This window comes from Erithacus rubecula, assembly GCF_903797595.1.
Source record: "Erithacus rubecula genome assembly, chromosome: 3".
In the NCBI taxonomy this organism is placed as follows: Eukaryota; Metazoa; Chordata; class Aves; order Passeriformes; family Muscicapidae; genus Erithacus; species Erithacus rubecula.
This window is the reverse complement of record NC_136689.1, coordinates 64,349,459-64,367,352: the sequence shown is the minus strand read 5'-3', so window position 1 is coordinate 64,367,352 and position 17,894 is coordinate 64,349,459.

Here is a 17,894-nt window from a genome sequence, read left to right as displayed (position 1 = left end):
ACGGAATTAGTTGATGTATGATAATGTTACAACACTGGCAGAAGAGAGGTACTTATTTTTGCCTTTGAAGCGATAACAAACACCATAAATTTTAATGTCAACTTTAGCTATTATTATCTCAGCAATTTAATTTTACTTAAATAGTTTCATCTTTTTTTTTTTTTTTTTTTTTGGTTATTTGTCAAAAACTACCTTTGACTTTCTTTGGAACAGCTGAATCTGGTAAGCTGTCAGCTGACTTGTGTGAGGCCACAGCAAAACTACTGTTGACTTCAATGGTATCAGGTTTTCACTCACAGCTTCCAGCATGGTTTGCACTGACATGCAAATCCAAATTCAGCTATAAGATGACAGAAATAGGGTTTTTTCAGCCTACAGATTGCAAAACTGCCTGAAGCGTGCTACTTTCTTACATACATGTCTATAAAAACATTTTGAGAACCTTTATCATGCCTGGGTAATTCCAGCAGTGGCAGGAGAATAGTCCTTGACGGAGGTGTTTATTACAATATATGTAACTGAAAATTAAAGCCTTAAAAGCTGTTTTCACCATGGGTTATCAAAACTTGACCAATGGTACAATTCAATAATTGTGGAGTTTATTTTTTCCACTTCATAATTGATACCTGGTTCATTTTTGCTGTATCAAAAGCTATTGAGTTTTCTTTCTTAAATTCCGAGAGAATGATTGCAACCCATTTTAGTGTTGACTTCAAAGCATAACTTTACATTTTGCATGTCCAAGTCTTGAAATACTTTCTGGAGAGGTAAATTGGCAGTAACTGCAGCCACTGCAGGGTCTTGAACAGAACCTAAGGTGTTCTGCACTACTAATTTTACTTAGACATTAAACTAATAGTTATTGAATTGTACTGGTAGCACTTTCATAACTGCAGAATGTTATTCTAATGGTTCTAAAAAAGCCTAAAATATTTGGGGATAAACTGTGTCCCAGCTATTGAGGTATGAGAGTATTCCCTGTGGAAGAAGATGGTTCTTGGGCAAAATCAGTAGCACAGAGCTGGGAATAAAAGATGAGCAGCACTAAGCCTAAATAGCTCCATCTGCCACCATGTATCTCAACTAGCATTTCTCAGCTGATGCTTTTAGAGCACCCATCCTAGAGGAAAAGTGCTACACAGGTAATAGGAACTTTTCAGGCTTTTTTGAATTGGCCTGATATCAGTGTAGCTACACTTATTGCTACAGGTAAGTGGGTGTGCAAAATTGCTGTGCTTTAGCCCTCAGCAGCATAAAGTATTTTATTTCAGAAGCTACTCTTAAGAATTAGCACAAAACTAGGATATTGCCCACTTGACTTCAATGGGAATCTTTTTTTCTTCCCCTGGCAAAAAAAGACACACTGTATTTTGTTACCTAATATTAAAAATGGTACTTCACTTCCATTAGAAGCATTGAAAGTTTTAACAGGAGTCAGAGGACAGTGGGCAGAAGGAAATATTTAGGAAGGGTGTCATTCAGAGTTCCAGGCAAATGGCTTTTCAGATGTTGTGGCCATCAGTGTATAGCAGCAACCCACCTGAACACGATCATAAAGGAATGATCACAATGGTATGTAAGAGGAAAGCAGTCAAAGTTACAGCATGCAGTTGTGCCAAACTAATGGGAGCTTCATCCCTTTGTTCAGGAATAACTACAGTTCTCTCAGTGGCATCTCAAAAAATGATTGAGTGAAGTTTGTGCCTGATCCTGACAGGGCTAATAGGAAAAGAGGCGAGCAACATATTTTTAAATGATAGTCCAGTAAACGGAAGTGGATCTGCTCGTGCAGTAATGCTCTATTAATTAAGATCATCAGGAGGCATGAGGAAGGAGAAGAGACGGAAATGTTTAAAAAAATTATTCAAGGTATTATTTATGAGCTCTATTTCTAGGACTGCAGCTAGTGTGGGAGTACCACACTCAAAAATAAATGATGGAGACTGATGCTGCCTAATGGGACAATTTACAAATAGAAATGAAAGAAATGCTTATAATTTTGACCTTAGTGACTCCAGTAAGATCAGTCCTTTGCTGGTTTAATATTGTTTCACAGTTTGTGCTGTTAAATCAAAAGGTTATCTATAATACATCTGGCACTATTAATGCAAAGGATCAGGGGTATTCAACAGACATTTATTCATTATTAATATAGATAATAAAGGATCATTTATGAGGTTACAGATGAGATTTTTATCATCAAAAGCTTAAAAAGGGAAATGTATTTTTGCTCTAGGACAGAGATGAAAAGAGTCAGTAATGGAAAATATAAGAGTCAACATGAAACTGTCAAATTCATTCTTTTCCTGAAGACAGCTAGGACTTGATGGCAATGAATGAAAAACAAAATAAAATTAAATGCTTTTGCTGTAAAACTGCTTTATTGACAAGGAGGGGCTTTTAGTGGTATTGTGGTTTTCTCTGTTTTATTTCTTTAGCAAGACAGTTGTGATGTTTCTCCCTCATACAGCTTTGCTTTCCAATGCCTTTTAAAAAACCTAGAGTGAGAAAACATATTTGTGTCTCAAGGACTTCTGGAAGCTGTTTGAAATTGAACTTGACAAGAGTGGAAGGCACAGCTCTAAGGCCCCTTCATTGTTGGGTGCAGATATCCCACTCAAATCTTTTGTGGTGTAGGTGTGTAAATCTGTGCTAAAAGGTGGTAAAACTGCTGTTAGTACTAGAAGGATATGCATATGTGAAACAGGAGTAACAACAAGAGAGAAATATTGAATTTTTTGGTCTCTTGTATTACTGAGTTAGAACAACCCCCTAGCGCTACTGAAGTGGCTTATGAAATGACAGAACTTGATTCATTGAGCCAGTGGAGATTTCTTAATATCACAGGACTCATAACATTTGTGGAGACTGCCCCCTGCATTCCCAAGGCTGCAGTTGCCTAGTGAAGTATTGCCTGTATGAATGGAGAATGCAGGGATATTCAGAGTTAAGGCTAAAATTCTCTCCTCCTTTCACCTATCAGGCTTATCTAGGGCAGATGCTTGAATCAGCTTCTAGGGTTCTCAGAACATTCAATTATCTTGTTTCCCATATGATCTGCAATACCCAAGGGTGGATTTGGAATCTGATGAAGTTGTTTCTGATCTGGGGGTATGGACTGACCAGTCTGCTTGAGATGACCTCAAATCCTCACTAGGAACAGCGATAGTAGTAAAATAGAAATACTTGCATTGGAAAATTAATTTCATTACTTAGATACTTTGCATTGTCTAGAGTTTGGCTACAATTCTGAAAATCCTCATTTGCAGTCCCCTTTTCCCTTTCTTGCTTAGGCCTTTTTCATGCCAGAAAAAAGAGGCCACATTCCCTTTGCTGTTTGTGGGATCCTACAGAAATTGTGTAGCCTTTTCTCAATCAAGAAGATGAATCTTAGCAGACATTATAGAAATGAACAGGTCTGAATTGTGTGACCCAAAGTGTTTTTGTTTGTTTGTTTTTAAGCTTCTGCCTTTTTCTTCTTAATCTCATAAAATTATAATAAAAATAAATGTGGAAAACAAAATAGGAAAACCTTTTTGAAACTTGATTCAAGAAAAAGCCATGGCATCATTATCTGGATGTGAAAACTGAATCCACTTTCCCCTTCCTCCAAACCAAATAGTGTTTGGATGTTTTAGATTTAAAACTGTGAATAACACTCGAATAAAAAATGAATATTTTATAAGCAAACAAATTAATTTTCCCTGAAGGTGGAAGAGGGAGAATAATCCCTGGATGAGCTTGAGAATTCAGATTCTTCATTGCTTGTCAGAATTTGTTGCAACATGATGTATCACAGGGGGTCAATGAGAAATGGAGCAGAGCACAATGGGAATTTCCTTGTCCAACTTTCTTTTACTTGGCTCTCCTGCCTCTAACTCAAGCACAATGACAGGTAAGCCCTAACTAATCTAGCAGAGCCTCACAAGCTGCCTCCCCAGCTTCCATTTCAGCCTTCTATAGATATTACTGTTGCCGATTTAATTTGCATATGTCTCACTCAGCTGCTTTCCTGCAAAGTCCACTGAACTGAGTTGCTTGTCTAAGTTCCTGGAAAAGCAGATGTAGGATGAGTACTCTTCAGGCTCTGATGTGGAAATTTTAATCCTTACACAACTTGTAAAATCTTGTAAGATTGGTAATCCTTGAATATATGACACAGAACAAAGAACTGTGAGCAAACATTTGGCTGGACATCCCTGATATTACAGATGAGTTTTAATTTTTGGTTATCCATCAGTTTAGATAGAAAATGGAGCATTTTGAATAACAAGTCAATTTAGACAGTTCATCAAGTTTATAAGATCCTTCTTTCTCACCTCAAGTCTCTAACAGGAATAGATTAATATATTACAAAAACTCATCATTAGTCCCAGGTGCAGCATATTCTGCCAATGAGCAGCTACTTATCTAATTAAAGAAATCACCTTAGCAACATCTGTAGTCACTCCTGGATGCTGATGGCGACCTGTGAACATGCACTGATGACCTCTAAGCTGCAGAAGCTATGAGAGGGCATCAGAAAGACAAAGAAGCAAAGCAGCTGGCAAGGTTGAAAACTATGTGGGCTAATGTTTTAGCTGGGCAGTGCCCTGTATTTCTGTCACAAAAGATTAAATCCTAGATGACATGCACTACAGATGCCAAGGTCTTTTCTATCAAAGGAGCTTCTTAAAATTCATGAGAAGCAATGAGAAGGACTTGATATGTGCAGAAAGTGAGGAGAAAGTGATTGATACGTCTGGCAAATACATACCTGCCCAAGTCATTAACACGAGGGAGGGAGAAAGGATACCATGGTTCACAGAGAAAATGCAGTTTATAGAAATATCTCTGAAAGCATTCAGCTAATTAAAGGCCTGACACAGGAAAGTATTACTCACATGAGTAGTCAAAATGGTAATCTAACCACCTCTGTAAGGACAACTCATGAGTAAAGGTTTGCTGTCAAGACCTGAATGAAGCAAATGCGAGAAAAGCCTGCACTGATGATTAAATCCTGTGCTTGTTAAAATGTAATAATTCCAGTGACAGGGAAGAGATTTGATTAGTGTGCTTGGACAGAAAGGTATTATTATGGAGGAGTGATTTATAGTATAGAGAGGAACAAAATTTGTAGATTTTTTTTGTACATGTTCAAACACAATCCAAGGGTATTCTTTTTCACAAAGTAAGGCTTTCTGCAATTAAAAGCATTCTTTGATTTTATGAAGTGGATAGATATTTCTACTGATTTCTAGTCAAAAAACCCCAAACCTTTCTGGTTTGTAAATGTTGGGTTGGTGGTTTGATTAATTATCTTCCATATTGAGCAAAGTTCAAAAGGACTTTGTTCTTGAATAATTGAGACTCCTTGCAGATAGGTGGCATAAGATCTGTGTCAGAGTGACTTCTTGTGCTGTAGATTATGAGGAATAATAATACCTGATAACTGAGTGTACATTTCATGAAAAACTCAAATATAATCCACTTGAATCTTTCTTCCGGTGCAGTGGACTTTTCTCTAAGTCAGCAGATCTACTGGATCTTCAGACATCTATTTTCTTCTACATTTAAGTGCAAATTAATAAGGATTCAGTCTCTTATGGGGTCATGGAGAAAAAGAAATAGATATTCTTTGATTGGCTTTACAATGCTCCCTTGGCTTGGGCAGCACATCACCTTCTCAGCTAATATAAATTTGCATGGTTGCATAGCCTTGAATGCAGCTGTGATGATTAATACCAGATGAGGCTCAGGGGCTGCTGTGTTCTTGGAAAGTGGCCTCCAGTTACTTCTTTCAATGAGCCAAAAACCTTTTCCTAGTGTTCTCATTCCATGCCTGTTCACTAAAAACAAATATGAAACCTTTCTCTAGGGGCCTGGGGGCCCTGGGACACTGCTTGGAAGTTAAAATAATGAACATAATCACCCATGCAATTGTATCGTGAGCACTGTGTTCAATTTTGGTCTTCCACTATAAAAATGACATTGTCACACTGACATGAGTTCAGTGTGGGGCAAACAAGATGGTTGGAGGTGGAAACACAGGATATATGAGGGATGGCTGAGGAGTTCACTAGGTGTTTTCACTTGGAAAGAGGTAGTTTTAGGTGAGACTTTATTTCTTCCTTCTACCATCCAAGAAAATATAAGGATGGTTCATATTTAAAGGATGATGGGCAGTGGGACCAAGCTGCAATTAGAAAAATTCTTTTTAGATATTAGGAATCAAATTTTCACAATGAGAACAATCAGGTATTGGAACACATTGCCAGAAAGGCTGCATACTCTTCATCATTGGTGTTATTCCAAACTTGCCAAGCCCAGTCTCTGAGCACCTAGTTGGACCTGCTTTGTGATAGGATTAAATCGTTCTACCACATAGGTCCTTTCTAGTTCTAAATTATTCTATGGTTCTTTGTAAGTCTTTTTAATCTCATAAACAGAGATTTGTTACAACTGAAATACCACTTTCATGTATTATCATCACTCATTAGAAGAACATCTTATGTTCTTACTGGGTTTTCGCTAGACTCAAGTTCTGTTTGTGCAGAATGAAAGCTAAAACCATAGACAGGTTTGTTCATCTTCCAATAAAACAGCTATTGGGATATTAAAGGGATAGGAACAAATTCAAAACAAAGCATAGCAATTATTTTTGTACTATGGAAGCTTGAGGTTCACATGGAGTCCAGGACTGGACAGGCTCATCAAGGAGAAATCTGAGAATGATTTCATATACAGAAACTACCTCTGACTCCAGAAGCCTCAGAGTTGCAAATTTTCAGAAAACTGAAGTATCTTCTAGGCTACTATTACTTCATACTTTATTCTTATACTTTTCTTTATGATTTCACTATTTATTGCCGTCAGACAAAAGGTATTGGATTAGATGATCTTTTGATCCGACTTAATATAGCTGTTCTTTTTGGTCTTTTCTCCTTTTCTGGTATGTTGAGATAATTTTTTTCTTCTCCCCTGGAGCTCTTGGCTAAAGAATGCCCAGCCCTCTGGGAGCAGTGCACGTGCACCTTGCTCATTGCATGGGGCTGCTTAATGCAGTCAGGCTCTTCAGAGACTTCAGCTGTCAAAATCTTTCCAGTTCTTGACAGCAGACTTCACAGAGGGTTTACAGAGATTTGAGATTTGATCAAATTTGTGCTAAAGGCATATATCTGGTATGTTCTTCCCACTTCCCAACTTTTGCACTAGAGCATAAAATGTGGGCCATATAATCACGAATAACAGCAAGATTCTTTTATTAGAACCAGAAAACTGCATTTTCTCTCAAAAATGTTTCGCCCTTTTTGCTTTAAAACTATTAGCGAGACACAGATTCTTGCCCTGAAAAATTTCAGTACAATTACTTAATTAATTAAATGGAAAAAAGTGATGAGCAAATGAAAAATATGATCTCATACTGGAAGGGGTTGGACAGGTTTAATATCATATGTCACATATACCAATATTTTGAGTTATGCTGGTTTCTAAACCATACAAGTTAGTCTGGACTTTCAGGGCTCTACAGTTTACAGGGCTGTACAGTTTATTTTAAATCCTGTTTAGTTTAGTTAACAAGATGCAGAACTGGGGTGAAGAAACTACAGACTGAAAACAAAATAAAATAAGAAGAACAGGCTTATTATGCTGTTCATGACCATCCAATACCTTGAATCATGTTCAGCTTCAGATTCATCAGGTAGGATTACAGAGAGATACTCCCATGTTAGTTCCACATAATAATTTCCTGGGGGCTGGCTTGAGGGAAGAAGAGGAGACTTCATGAACTCTCTGAAGCCAGTTTTGGGGACTACATGCTCATGAGAGATTGGATACTTTGCAGGCTACCCAGAGCCAGCAAACACATAACCAATTTTGCCATGCAGAATCCCCGGTCTCGCAGCCAGCCCACAACCCACAGGTTCACAGCTTGCCAGCCTGCTGACTAGGAACAGGAGGTGGAGCAACAGAGGGGTGAGGAAGGTAGGACAGCCACCCTACCTGGCAAGATGTCACAGGAAACCAGGCCTTGTCACAGCTGCAGACTGGGAGACTTCTTTCTGCTCACACACCTCAGCAGAGCCCTGCAGTCTAGGGTTAAGTCCCTATCTCTTTGAGAGGGATTCTGAGTTTATAGCATGTAAGAAGTCTAATAATAAATTTCTCCTAGTTCTCTTTGTAATGCCAGCCTAGTTCTTGTGGAAACTTTCTTAATGAGTATTAATGTGGTGTAGGTCCCATTATTGTTATGATTTTATGATTTAATTTCATTTCAGAAATGCAAGTAAACTAGTGACTACATGATGCAAGTAATATTTTCTGGGTAATTGAGAAGAAGACAAATAAAATATCCAGATCTGGTATCATTTATTCAAATGCTTTTCACTGGAAAATATCTCTTGATATGCAGTCACTGTGGCTTAATCTAGTCTGTTTCTTCTGAAATGTTGTTAAAAGAAATGATGGTTCAATGTAGAACAGGTTCATGTAGACAAACAGGTGGCAGAATAGTGCCCTGTTGAGATATATGTAAGATTAAGGGGAAACCAGTCATTCAGTTAGTTCAGTTCTCCCTCTAACTCTGGATTTCAGTTTCCAATTTCAAAGGAACTCATTTTGATCTACAAACCAAATAGAATTTGGACATTATATCACACTGGAACAAGCCCTTGTGACAAATAGGTATTCAAAGCTCAGTGAAGTGAGAAGTATATTAAAACTGGTATATCCAACATATCCATGTGCATTCCTGAGACATATATCTATATATTTTTTTATTATTAGTACTAATAAAGACAGGGCACGGGTGCATCAGGCCTTAGTTTCTGTCTTTGGGGACTCTCATCTTTAATATAGTCTCTTAAAAATACATGCATTGCTACATTTTTCATTACCCTTAATTTTTTCATCAATCACGTTAATTTATACAGGGGGCACTTAATAATAGCTAATTAACACTTATGACTTTTTAAATTAAAAGACCTTTGGAGAGATTACTGCTGATTGCGAAAAGGTTTTTGTTCCTCCCATTAAAAAGAGACAGAAAGAGAGACTGAAGATCTGGCTCGGGCATATGAGGGAACTTCTCTCTTGCTTCACTGGTCATACAAAAAATGGAAACAGCAAAGGCCTGTGAAAAGGCAATACTGCTATTAGCCTACACTCCTGAAAGGTGCCTTTATTTTAACTGATTATTAAGCAGCATATATATTATTCAGAGTGACCTTTAAATAGCTGAAAATTAAATTATAATTTACTGGGGAGATATCTAAACCCATGTAGCTATTATTACCAAAAAAACCCCATGATGTCATACAGTGTCCTGAAAATGTATTTTTATTATTACCAATGAAGTGGAGAGAGGAAAAGCATTAAATTTTGATAGTGAGAAGGCTCTCATGCATTGAAATAGTACTTTTCAATACTCCTCCTGTTATTACAGTGAGAAATAGACCATGTTTTGGTTTTGATTGCAATAATTTTTTGCATATATCAGGGAGCTGTTTGGATTCACACCACTTTCCTTCTCTAGTAATGACACTATGATTCCTTCCTTTTAATAAACAAATTGAGCATACGTGCTAAACACTTCCATCGTTCTCTAAATCTCCATGATCTGGCCAGAAAACTTTGTTTTAAAGCATCAGTGAGGACTTTTTCTTTCTTTTTTTGTGGTTGCTATTGTCATTTTTATAATGACTATTGCTATAATAACAGCGGTATTTTATGATGATAAGGATGATGATGAAGATGATGATGATTATATCCAACCTCCAATGCCTGACAGAGGCCACAGAAATACTTGGTATCTGGAACATCTGTAAGATTCTACCTCAATCTGGTGACGACAGGAGGGAATCCATTGTGGAAGGACAATATTCCATCCCTGAGGTAATCTCTGACCACCTCCCTGGCAATGGCCTCTCTTCAGCGGCCCAGAGCCTTGGGAAGGCCCCAGCACACACAGTGCTTCCTCCCAGATTCACTCCATGGCATGATGCTTCTGTACTTTACAGGTGAGCATATCAGGCTGCCAGTAGCAGCTACTGCTTTGTGAATATCTTTTCTAGATAAGAGGAATGCAGGCTCATGTAGTGTAACTAGACCAACTTCATCCCTGTTTGGGACTTTCACTCTTTTTTTTAGGGGCATATCAAAAGGTGCCACTTTGACATTATGTAGGCCACATGTCACAGTAATGCCTGTGTTTTGCACAGTCTGCCTGTCATGAATTTAAATTACATGGGATGGTTTGCTGCTGCACCTCAGACTCAATAAAAACTGAAGCCTGTTGAAATGATCTCAGTCACTCCTCATATGGCTTTCCCTCCAGATCCTTCAACATCTTTGTAGTCCTCCTTTGGATCTTCTCTAAGAACTTTATATCTTTTTGCATTGTGGCACCCAAAGCTGCCCCCAGCACTGGAGGTGAGGCTGCCCCAGCTCAGAGCAGAGCAGGACAATCCCCTCCCTTGTCCAGCTGTGATGCTGTGCCTGATCCCCCAGGACAGGGTTGTCCCTCCTGGCTGCCAGGGCACTGCTGGCTCCTGTTCAACTTGCACTGACCAGGACCCCCAGGTCCCTTTCCATGGGGCTGCTCTCCAGCCTCTCATTCCCTGTACATCCAGGGTTGCCCCATCCCAGATGTAGAATCTGGCACTGTCCCTTGCTGAATTTCACACAGCTGGTGATTGCCCATTTGTTGAGGTGTCTTTGCAGGACCTCTCTGCCCTTGAGGAAGTTGACACCTTCTACAATTTAGTGTTATCTGCAAATTTAGTATTTCTTCAAGTCCCGCATCCAAGTTGTTCATGAAGATATCAAAGAGCACAGGGCTGAGGATGGAGCCCTGCAGAACCCCACCGGGACTGTGCTACACAGGGTGATAGCTCTCTCACAGCTCCAAACTGGAGAGACAGCCAACAGGGCTGCCAGTTTCAGAACACTGTAGTGTTCTGAACAGAGTACCTGTTCTCCCCTTTCAGTCAAGATTTTCTGCAGTCACCCAAAAACGATGAGATTATTATTCTCAGATGCCAAGACAGTCTTAGAGCTGGGGCAGCAGGAGTCAGCAGCAGTGTTATCAGAGTCAACATGTACCAGCCTAACTGAGCAATGGGAATGGGAGTGTTGGGGGGGCATTTGCTCACTTCTGAGGAAGGAGGCCAGTCTGTATCAGGAATCAAAGCTGTGTAACAAAAGAAACCCCTGCAACAGGGTAGCAAGGCAGTGCAGCATGGCTCTGAAATTGCCTAACATCTCGATGAACTGGATTTACATATAAATGATGTCAAACAAACATACTCTCTGTAATGCTTTGCCAGTAACCACCTCAACATTATTCACTTTGATATTGTTCCACGCTGTGAAAACATGCATGAGCCAGAAGAATTTTACTGTGTTCTACAGGGTAGAAAAAACAATTATAAATAAAACCAAAAAGCAAATAGTCATTATTATATATTGGCAATTTATTTGATAATGGCCCACATAGTTACAACCAACATCCCTTATGTCAGAATTTCATGCCACAAGTGCCCTTCCAGTTTAAAATAAAACTGCTATGGCATGCTCTGTTGAATTGCCAAATAACTGAATAATAATAATTAAAAAGGAATTTGAAGAAACTAAGCTTCAATTTAAAATGATTTGCAATTGAACACTGAAATTTTTAAACCTCTCAGGCTCTTTAATCCACATTTCCAGAAGGTTCCTGATTTTTTCCCTCCCTACAAACAGACAGACATTTTTGTATCATTATCAGTAACATCACTTTGAAACACAAAGTGATTCATACTTACTTTACTCCCTCAGAAAGCCTCAAATACTCTGCAGATTGAAGTGTATGAAATTCTGATCCTGCATACAACAACAGTCAGTGCAAACATCATCTGTAAAGATCAGGAAGAGGGACATATGTTTAATCTCTTGATTTTCTGTTGAGAGAAAGGTTATAGCAATACTTAACACAACTTGAGAGAACAAAAACTCAAGGGAAGATGGAATTCATGGTAATTGGTAGTGTGCTCTGAGAGAATGGATTTTTCCCCATTCTGTCTTCATAAGTAAAGAGCAAAGACACTTTACCAACTAATTCATCTCTCTACTTATCTGTTCAACAATTTAAATTCATCATCCATTGTTTTTTTATATGACAGCAATAGACATGGTGAAATCCCTGGTGGATTTCTTTAAGTCTTTGGCAAATCTTCCCTTTTTTGTGATTAAATATCCTCTTTGTCTCTTTTTGGGAAGTGGATGGACATTTAAAGTTTACAGTGAGTACACAGTTAAGTTTCAGGGCCTTGAACTATGTGTATGGCTTAAAATGGAGTTTCTCAGAAGGCTTGGCTGTTTTCCCTGGGGATTTAACATCTGTTTGATCTCTACTGGAAGACTACATGGTGTGAGATCCCCTTAACTGAAGATGTCCCCAGCATTTATATGCTGCTTCTGGGACTTTGTGAACTGCCTTGTCCCCAGGAAACACTGCTATCATGGCAGTGCATAAATCAGAGCTGGAACTTTGATCTAAATGGCTCTGAATCCATTAATTGCTTTAAAAGTCTTTGTGATTTGCATTGTCCCAGAGGACATGCAGTTATAGTGATTCAAAGATCATACCAGGCTTTGATGTTGCCAGAGCTGGATTCATTATTGCCTGAAATTGTAAGAACAAAGCTTTACATAGACACTGGAAATTAGTGTGAGGATGGGATCTATGCTAGTTCCTTCTCCAGGCTTAATGAGCCTTGGAAGATGCCAGCACTTTCTTGGTACACAGGAGTTTAGTTTCTTTTCTGGATTGCTGTCAGCCTGGTTTGTGAAGTATCAGGATAACAGCCTGTGCATCAGTCTGCCTTATTGCACACATGAGGCAGCCTCTCTGAACATCTTTTAGTTGTAGAAGTCACCTTTCATGCTTAGAGTCTCCAAAAGCTGTAAAGATATCTTTGCTCACAGATAGATCCTTGAACTCCAGAGCTCAATTCCCATTGTTCAGAAATTGTTCAGGGCCCAAAGTTTTAGTGTATGTATAAATTTTACTCTAGCTCTTTGGACCAGAAAAACAAGTCTGTTACATTCCCAGGATGAAGTTAATTCATTATACTGGGTAGAAAGCTAATACACATATAAGAAAGAAATCAGATTTATTTTTTGGCCTGCACAGAAATAATTTAAAAATATACACATAGAAGGCAAAAATAGGCAATGAAATAACAATAATGTAATCAATAATAATATTAGCAATTAGCAATTCCTTTCCATTTTCCAGACCAGGCAAGGAAGAGTTAAAACAGTTTGTACCAATTATTGACTACAAGATCTGCAAATGATTGCATAAAATTTCCAAAATATGCCTGCAAGCTTCTATTATTGATGTTGTGCCCCAGGACATGCACATATGGATTTAATTGTCTAAAGTGTTTTATTAATTAAATTGCTATGATTTACCTCTCCCATGTTAGCATTTACAGTTTATGAAACAGCTCGTAATTAGGAAATGACTATACTGATGTTGCTTGTTTACTTTGCAAGCAATACATAATAGTGCCACATTCCTCTTTTTAAACCCACCCTCCCAGGCTACCTTTTTTTCTAGCCCGATTAATAGGCAACTGCTGCTGGTGCGTTAAATTGCTTTTTGGATATGTTTAGGGGCGAAGATAACTGCCAGGGCTACTGCTGCTGCTGGAGTGCGCAGCAGCATCCTTCTTCCTAGACTGGAAGCTTCTGCCAGAGCTCAGTGAAGTTAACAGGCCTCTCTGTGTTTTGGATCTGTACCAACAAGTAAAAATTAGTCTTCTTTCCCCTCCTAAATACAGTGTCATGCTGACTGTGGAACATCCAGAATACTCTAACCAGACACAAACTAGTTTATTCTCAGAGACGAGGTTTTGTGTTTTCTTTACTGAGTCCCATAAAGATTTTTTAAAGCACTCATGAATAAATGCCCTGAAGTTGCACAATTTATCCAAATGAAAGAGAGGCTGTAAATTTAATGTGGAAGATTTTTGCAAATGAGAAGATCAAAGGTGCACCAAAAAGTAACTTAGTTGATGAAATGGATAATCAATCTCTGGAAGTCGGTATCATTAAATTTATAATTAAATTCTATAGTCTCAAATTTTGCATATTTTTTGTTTATTTGGAGAATGCAAACATATATAAATGACCCATATGTATATATGGAGGACGAGAGAGAAGTATGGAATGTTAGTACAGCAGGCAGTTAGACCTGATAATTATTCTGGGTCCCTTCCAAATTCTTTTCTTTTCTATTCTATTCTATTCTATTCTATTCTATTCTATTCTATTCTATTCTATTCTATTCTATTCTATTCTATTCTATTCTATTCTATTCTATTCTATTCTATTCTATTCTATTCTATTCTATTCTATTCTATTCTGTCCTATCCTATGTTAAGACCAGAATGGAAAATAATGATCTCGAGTGAAATTTGCCACAAAATGTTACTTGTTAGCTTATAAAAATATTCCTACTCTGTACACATTCTCCTACTCTTCACAATGAGATAAGATCTTATATAGGCACCACTTCTTGCACTTCCATAAATTTCAAAAGCCTTTACAACCCTTCCTGATGCCAAACAACTCAGTACTCTGTTCTCTCCAGCTTCCTACTGAGTTCAGGGAGAGTAGGGATGGGCAGAAGGCAATTGATGGCACTAACTCAACTTAAATGTGTGCTGGCTTGTTTGTGATGCAAGTGAAAACCCACATGCATCTTTGGTTGAAAGCTGCATTTAAAAATAGATATTTGCAAAGGAAAAATGATATGAGGGATAAGAATCAAGATTTGAGTTGTTCATATAAATGCTGGTGCTTTCCCCTTCATATGAAACAAAAGTCTTGCCCTACTTAAGACTTCATGTTATTAATCCAGAAGTGCAGTAGATATCTGGGTAGTATCACATCTTGGATTCCCCTGATGATGTATTTTTATAGTGTTTAATAGAGGCCTTTCATAAGACAATAAAGTGATCTTTTTTATCTTTTCAAGCTTCTGTCATTGTTCTTAGCAGCCTTGGATTCTTTTAGCAGTTTTGGTAAAACATGAGGTTGTCTTAGAAATTATTGCTGCCTCTGTGGCTTATTGAGACTTTGGTGTGTAGTGAGTTATATCTCAAAGTGAAGGAGGTCTCTGCATATAAAAGTTTTTTGAAATGGGATTTACTGACATCACTGTCTCAACTTTGATTGTGTTTGATGAATGACTGAGGTCATGTCCATTTTCAGTTGAACTGATAAGTTAGTTTCTTCCTTCTTCTTTGCTATCTCTGTAACAGAAATGGAAAATTTCTGTGGTCAAGCAATGCACTAGAAAAGAGTGAAAATCAGATAAAAAGGGAGTTTTTGGGTGGAGCCTTATTTAATGTCCCTCATTTAATGTCTCAATATATTCATCAAAGACAGTTCTGCTAAGTCCTATGAAACCTGCTAGGCATGCAACATCTTTGAAACCCAGATGCTTATTGTAGGAGAAAAAAACCTGAGAATGCTGACCAAATATTGAGTACAGGTCCTTCAGAGACAGACTCCCATGTGACACAAATATTTCTTATTCCATGTCAAATTTTTCAAATGTTAACTAATTAGTGTCATGCTGGTTTACTCTTGTAAGTATACTTGTACTCTTATTAGTACATTCACAGTTATGGACATAGCAATTTCATAGGAGTCAGGATAGATCCTCCTGCATAAAACAACTGGCAGAAAAATAAACACTCTAATCTTTTTCTGCCATTTCCAAAGTTGCAGTGCACTAAGAATATGGACATAACCTAGTCTTATCTCTAGTAGGAAATGTACCATGGTAGTTGTTATTCTACACTTGCAGAAGTACCCAAGCCACACTGATTCAGTGTTAACTGTTCAGGCCCTTATTTCTCTTTCATTGATGGAGAGTGACAGGAGGATGATTTGGAGGAGAAGCCTGATCCAGGTGTAAGTGTGGACCCCAGGAAAACTCTCCTGAGTATGCTGAGCTGGGTACAGGCCATGTTCCATTTCATTCCATGTGAAAATCAGCCATGCAAATCTACTTGGTGCTCTGGTTTTCCTAAGGGTAAACACATGAATGAAAAAAAAGTCCCATGTCATCTCACAGGAGTCCTTACCTGTGGCCATTTCTGCCTCCTGGAGGAATCCCTCTTTTCCCATCCACTGCTGAGAAAGACTAGAAAGATAAACTGGAAAGCTCTGCTCCCTGCGCTTGGAGTGGCAAAGTTTGCTTTCCCCACAGCTGGGAAGCTTTGAGAGCCCATGCCCAAACCATGTCACAAGCTGTTCTCTTTGTGAATGTTAATGCACAGAGTCACCTCCTTCGCCATCACACGTACATGCTCCAGGCATCCCACACCTTCACAAGGTGATTTCATTAGGATTCCAATTAAAAGCCTGCGAAGAAATATCTCTGTTGCTCTTTTCCCTGTAAATATTTTAACTTCGGTTTGCTGCTGAAATTTCAAAGCCTGTATCTGTGCAATTAAAGTACCAATTAACTGCTTTTCAGTTTCATTTTCTCATTCACTTCTGGGTAAACTCCCTGACTATAGCTAATATTAATAAAAATGAACTAATCAGGGGAAAAAAAGAAGAAATGCATGAAATCCTCAAAGATATGATCTAACCTTTATGGGACTCAGAAAACCACTTAGTACCAGCACTTGTTATAATGTTTAGCTCCATGAGGGCAGCAGCGGTATACCTACCACTGCAATGTTTTTGCCTCTTTAGAATATTAATTGATTGAATTTAAAATGGCAACATCAGTGTCAGCATGATATCTTGAAATCCCTGCCACGATTTTCAGTGTGTGTACAGAGCATTTCTGGCTGGAGCAGCATGTGGACAGCCTCTGGCTGGTGCTGAGCTCTGCTTGATCTCTCTGCTTGGCTGCTGGAAGCCCTAAAGTGTTTTCTTCCCCTCATGGAACAACTCACCTTTGCTATAATGGGCAACATAGCAAGCAACAAGCACTGGATATGGGTAATGCTGCTGTGCACTCCTGCACCCTGTTGAAGCTGTTTACTTCTAAACTAAAAATGACAGAGGAAAATTAATCTAGTATGTTTTAACAGAAGACTGTTTTTAAAGGCATGCATACATATCCTGCCACCAAACAATTTTTTTTCAACAATAAAATGCCATTCCTAACTAAGGGCTTGGTACAAAGCCCAAGAGAATCAAGGAAAGTGGTTTCTACTTACGACTTTAGGCCATGGATAAAGCCCTACAAGCAAATAGTTTTTTCTCTCATTCACGTCTTGTGATGTGTAGAATCCCTGATCCAAAAAGTGTTCTGTAAATTGTGCTTTGCAAGAAATAAGGAGCAAGAGTTTTTCCTATGCCTTGTCATGTCTAAAATACACCTGAAGTTTTGAAGTACTGCATATTACTGTGGCCATAAATGTAAAAATATCTCATCTGTTTATGTGCAGGACCAGATGTTCAGAAATGCTCATCTTGCACAGGAGGACCAAATTACATAGCCAGAGCTGTGAGCCCAGTCCTTGGATGGCATCAGTTGTAGCAGTCCTCTAGTGGCCTTAGGGCAGGATATGATGGCTGTGGATCCATCCCATGCTTCTGGCTGCCATCACCACATTCATCCATATTAACTATGGTCTCTTTTCTAAGCCACTGATAAAAGTTGTCACTTCAGGTACCCAGAAACAGAAGTCAAGCTCTTTTTTTGAGCGTTCCCTTGGATATTTAGGCTCATATATGCCTCTGCAAAGTAACTATGAATAAATGCTATAGTAATAGGGAGGTTCCAGTACAAGTGGAAGCCACACTTGGCACCCAGGAAAATATAAATCTCTCATTTTCCTCTTCCTTTTTATCTCTTGTGACAATATTAATCGGTGACATATTTTATGATGGCC